We start from the raw sequence: 6,000 nt of genomic DNA on the forward strand, positions 1-6,000 counted from the left end.
AGCTGGCACTGGGCAATTCAGAAGTGGATGAGATACCACTGGGTTGGAAGCCACTGAGAAAGGACATTCGACAGAGAGAAATGAGTGTGAATTGGATTTTCTCGGTGCACGTTGCTTCTGAGACACAGAAAGGAGCGTCGAAACACGGATCTGGATCTCAGGGATGGTATGTACGTCTTGTAGATGTGTGGAAACTTAGATAGCCACGTGGCCCACTGACACAAACTTTATTCTGGAAGGTTCATCACACCAACTCTGCTGCACATGGGTACCACTTGGATAAAACAATCCAATCTTCACTAAGTGTAAGAAATATCTTCAGGGCCTAAAGGACTGAAGGTCTGCCCTGCAGTAGCACCCATTCATTAAGGATGCCACCAAGGACTGTTCCATTCCGCTCCCGAGCTTCCCGGATGACCCTGCCCACAAAGGAGCCGAGTTCAGTTTTAAGTTCAGCATCTGTCTCTTCCTGACCACAGCCCCCTTTAACAGTGCCTCCCAATCTCGATGGACTTAATCATTACTTAGGAATAGCACAGTCAAGACATGCAAACAGTAATCTGCAGAAAAAAAAGTACACTAATTCACACATTAAAACAAGTGTCGGGGGGCTGGAGAGATGGCTCAGCGGTTAAGAACACTGACTGCTCTTCCAGAGGTCCTGAGTTCAAATCCCAGCAACTACATGGTGGCTCACAACCATCTATAATGGGGTCTGATTCCCTCTTCTGGTGTATCTGAAGATAGCAACAGTGTACTTACATATAATAAATAAATCTTAAAAAATAAAATAAATACTTAAAAAAAAAAAAAACAAGTGTCGGAGCCAGGCAAGGTGGCTCACGTTTGTAATCCCCGAGGTGACAGAATCACTGAGAGTTCTAGGTCTCCTTGAACTGCCAAATGAGACTCCCACCAACCAAAAGAAAAACAAATGTCAGAACTAGGATTTCTTCCTGGGTAGTAACGGACCAATCAATTCTTGAGAGGCTCTGTTTTACAACTTTAAAAAAATTTTTTTTTTTTGGTTCTTTTTTTCGGAGCTGGGGACCGAACCCAGGGCCTTGTGCTTCCTAGGCAAGCGCTCCACCACTGAGCTAAATCCCCAACCCCTAAAATTATTTTTATGTGTACACGTGAGTGCCTGCATGTATGTTCGAGTGGGCATGCTAGTACCCAGTGCCTGTCAAAGCCAGAAGAGGGTTCTCTACTCCCTAAATGTGGAGTTACAGGTAATTGTGAGCCGCTCACAATGGGCGCCAAGAAGCGAACCTGGGGCCTCTACAAGAGTAAGAAGTGCTCTGAGCCAAGAAGCCATCTCTCCAGCCTCAATCGTTATTTCGAGAAATGAGTTGTACTATACCGTTATTTTAAATTTCACATTTGTATCACGATGCATGTTCTATTATTCAGTATCCAATCACTGTAGCATACAGCACTTCTTTATTATATAAATATGAACATTATACCGCATAGTAACTTTCTTTTTCTGCAACTCAGGAAGTGAGAGGAGTCCATTAATAAGAGCAAAATGAGAGTCAAAAACGGTTGAAGGAAAGGAACACTGGTAAATTGTTAAAGCTTTAAGAACCATTTCCTCTCAATAGATGGATGGGCTCATCAGCCTCCCAGACTTTATAGGACATTAAAAAAAACTTCTTAAATGTTTATTATGACTATACACAGACCTGAGTATAGTGACTCACAGCTGTAGTCCCAGTACTTAAGAGACAGAGAAAAGACGGTTCTCAAAATCCTAGGCTAGCCTGAGCTACAGAATAAATCCCAAACTAGTCGTCTTAAAAATTAAAAATAAACCAAAGGGCTGAAGATGTGATTCTCTGCTTTCCTAGGGTAGGCATGGTTCTAGGTTTGCTCCCCAGAACTACAAAAATGAAATTAAAGTCAAAAGTAACCAGGCAAGAAGCCTGGCAGCCTGGCCATTTGCCTAGCAGCTTCCACCAGGAGTGGACCAGTGACTCCAGCTGGAGAAGCCAGAGTTTAAAGCTACCTTCTACTGTACAGAGAGTTTGAGGCCAGCCTGGGCTACATGAGGCTTGGGGGATGGGGAACACCTCCCCACAAAGAATACAATCAAAAGCTAATATATTCCTATCTTGAAAGTGTAAAAGATTTGCTAAACTTTTATGTGTATCTTTAATATATTAGAGAACCAAAATCTTATCCACAGATTATGTAAACATTCTATTATGGGGAATCCAGTTGCCTAAGAAAAAGTCTCTTTTCTGGAATGAGGTCCCTTTGAAAGACAGGTCTATTGTGCTACTTCACATCTGGTTTTATCCAGGGACCTCCACAGTTAGGCTCCTCAAAGACGTGTCCTCTCTATTAGGAAGGGACCTGCCGCTAAGCCTGATCACCACACACTCGATAAATAAATAAATATCTAAAAATGCATTTTTTTTCAATTTATATGTGAATGTCTACCTCGTGTGTATACCTGGTGCCCAAGGATGCCAGAAATGGACATAAGAAAATGAACCTGAACTCTCTCTTAACCACAGAGCCATATTTTAAAAAGGCACACATGCTCACACATACACACACACACACACACACACACACACACACACAATGCCGCCAATTTCATTTTGAGAGAAAGTTAACTCTTGTACACAGGTTTCATTTGCATAGGACCAATAATGCTTCTTCATCATAATGTTTGATTCTGTCATTCTCCTTGGGATAATTTTTTCCAATCTTCTCTTCTTGATAATGCAAATTCCTACTACACTGCAAAAACATAGCAGGACCAAAAAAAAAAAAATCAATAAACTGGAAAAGAATGAGGACGAACACATTAAGAGAAGGTCCTTTAAAACATTTACCAGCCACCAACTCTTGTGGCCGCGAATGTTCCAGGAGCTCCATGTTGAGTTGGAAAGTTAAAGGTTACCTCCTTCCAAACTTCCAGATGCAAACCAGGTGTGGTGGTGCACACCTATAACCCCAGCTACTTCGGAGGCTGAAGCAAGAGGAGTGCCAGTTCAAAGCCAGCCTAAGCCACATAGTGAAACCCCCTCTCTCTCTCTCTCTCTCTCTCTCTCTCTCTCTCTCTCTCTCTCTCTCTCTCTCTCTCTCTCTCTCTCTCTGAGCTGGGGACCGAACCCAGGGCCTTGCGTTTGCTAGGCAAGCGCTCTACCACTGAGCTAAATCCCCAACCCGAAACCCTTTCTCAAAATAACATAAATAAAACGCTATGGCAACTGTAACTCTGTAACTGCTGGTAGAGTTACATGGGGACAGAATCAAAATTTTCTTAGTAACGATGTGTCCCAAAGAGACTCCACTTCCACCCACGCCCGTGGAATGGAAGGAGCCACATTCCACACGGGGGTAAGGGAGAAACTAGAGGTGAATGACCCAGAGGTTGGACAGGAGCCCTATACATAATTGCTCTCCTCTCAAAAATAACAGCCGATGCCATTCAGTTTCCCCACAGAAACTGACGCGCACCACAGCACAGGCTCTTCAGGGTGGATGCTTCTCTGTCATATCAAAACAGAACGCCAGGGTTGGTGGCTTTATAGGCAAAAGTTCAAGAATCTGCAACATTCAAAAGGTGTCATCATAAAGGAATATTCAATCAAGCAGCTGTGAAGAAAAGCTAAGTCCTGCAAACACTAGTCACTCACAAGTGGTCAAAAGCTAGGAATGCTGGAGAGGGAAGCCGAGGAACAAGTTTGCCATTCTGCTTGTAAAGGAGACCGCTGAGTGCCAAGAACTGCCATTCATTCACACTAGAAGCGCTCCAGGAAAGGTTAATGCCACTGTGATTAATGCTGTTTACGGGCGCAATAAATTTTTGGTTAAAGAGCTATCTCGAAGGTCTCATAAATGCTGGTGGGGGGCGGGGCGCTTCAGCGGGAATGGCCTATGCCCCTCACTGCCTTGTCTTCGGGACTGAACGACCCACGAGCTTCAAATTCCTCCAGTTCTTACAGGCAGGCACCAGTGTAATCTGCAGGCTGCGTCCCCAGCGCCCAGCAGCAGCCAGCCCCCGCGGGTCCAGCCTGACTTCAGAGGCCCAGGGCAAGTTCCAACGGAATAGATGAGGCTGCTACCGCGCCACCCTGGAGATCCTATCTCTTCCGGAATTCGTGCGCTCTGGCCGCGGCAAACCCTCCCACTCAAATGCATGGAGAGCCTACCTCTCCAGATACTGGTGACCCAGGTATCTGAAGGCAAGACGAATAAAGGATGCTACCTCAGTGACTCCAAAGAGTGGAGCCCGGAATTACACCCAGGATCTCCAATTTGGGGGTTTAAAAAAGGCGGGTCCCTGACTCTGAAGAGTAACACACGTTTTCTCCTCCCCTTGAAATAACCCTGGAACACCGCACGGTCGGAATCTAGGGACTTGAAAAGTCTCTTTGAACAAAGTGCCTTCTAAAAGTTGCACAGCTTACAATTAGCTCTTTGTTGGCTTTTAAAGTGGCCTTGGGCAAGCAAAGCCTCAGACCCAGGCCAAAGAGGGGCAAGAATTACCTTGTCAGTTGCAGTGAGGAATGCCAAGAGTCCGGAAAAGCAGGCAGCCGCGCGGGACTGCGCACCAATGAGATATCCCTAACCCCTCAGTCTCTCCAGAGCTGCAGGCAGGGAGCTGGCCACCTCGCCACACTGGGGCCCCACCCTGAGGAACGGCAACTACCGAGAGGTCGAGCACGCCCCCAGCCTGGAGGCCGGCTAGAAAGCGCTCCCCAACCCTCCCACTATACAGCCGCCCTCCCCACCCTCTCCTCCGGGACACCGCCCGGGCCCCGCCTTCCCGGGAACCGGAGGTGTGTGACAAGCTCTCCAAAGAGGCCACGTCCCCTCTTGAAGATCGCTAGTCCTGCTGCCCTGCTTGGGGCGATAAACAGACAGGCGACAGCACCCTCTCCTCTCAAGGGAGGGACAAGACAACAGCGCTAAACTAGACCTAGGAATTTGAGACCTTGGCGACCAGTACAGATTCCCACCTTCTCATCCCAGCTCTCTCCCGCCCAGTCAGAAGACGCAGAGCTTCCAGGGAAAGTGCAGAAGTTGGCAACAGCTACTTCGGGACCAAGGCGGTGGAACTGCAGAAAGGACCCACCTCCTTTCCTTTCAGCCCCCGCCCCGTTCCCTCCGGGACTGCGGTCACATTACCCAGCCCGAAGCTTCAATAATGCATGGGCTTACCTGCTAACCAAGTCCCAGAGGCCCCAGGGTTCCTCTGGGCGTGTTCGGGTAGTGGGGAGCTTGCGTTGGACCTTAGGAGAATTTTGGTTTTCCTTTTTTTTTTTTTTTTAATGAAACGTGGAAAGCCCGACAAAATCCAAAGGGGGTGGGGGGATCCAAAATTGACACCCGATTGGAAACGCCCCCTGACTTGTGCAATCTTCCTGCCCGGTAGTTCCGCCAAAAACAAAACAGTCCAAACGCTAGCCCGGGGGGCAGGCGCACGCTGGAGTTTTCCCTCTACAGGAATGACCCCAAAGAAAAGGGACGCCTCTCCCGGAGGTCGCCGGATCCGCTGAGGGAGCCCAAGGTTCCTCCTCGGCCCTGGGCGGGAGAAATCCCGCGCCCGGCGCTGCCCGCTCCCCTCCTCCGGGGAAGGACGACTCCACAACTTTGTGCGCGAGAGCTGCTCGCTGCTCCGGCTCCTCCTCCTGGTCCTCCCCCGGCCGCCGCCTGCCCCTTTGTTGGAGAGCGAGGGTGGGGCGCTGCTGGGTCGGCCCGCCACCCGGGAAGGAGCTCGCTTCTCTCAGCACGGACCGCCCAGCCTCGGAGCCGTGGATCCCACGGGTCGGATCAGACGCCTAGCCGCTCGCGCGCCCCGGGCTCGGGGCCCCGGCCCAGCAACTTTGTTCTCCGGGAGAGACCTGTCCCCCTCGGCTCCGGGTTCGGCCCTGCCCGGGCCTGGGAAGCCACTGGGAGCCGGGCTCCCGGAACGTGGCGCCTCGGGTCACCTGACCGCGCGCCCGGTCAATCAGCACTAGCCCTAAGCGCCCTCCC

General features: G+C 49.5%; 1 protein-coding gene across 3 annotated transcripts in view; it reads right to left on the reverse strand.

Moving 5' to 3' along the window:
- Window positions 1–5,283, reverse strand: part of Utrn (utrophin) — a 502,827-nt gene extending 497,544 nt beyond the window's left edge. The window contains exon 1 of one of the 3 annotated variants that reach the window (XM_087636075.1): window positions 4,983–5,083. The gene's annotated coding sequence lies outside the window, so the exon portion shown is untranslated. 3 annotated transcript variants of the gene reach the window in all.
- Window positions 5,284–6,000: the final 717 nt, after the last annotated feature.

Source organism: Rattus norvegicus, chromosome 1, assembly GCF_021556685.1.
Source record: "Rattus norvegicus strain SHRSP/BbbUtx chromosome 1, alternate assembly SHRSP_T2T, whole genome shotgun sequence".
In the NCBI taxonomy this organism is placed as follows: Eukaryota; Metazoa; Chordata; class Mammalia; order Rodentia; family Muridae; genus Rattus; species Rattus norvegicus.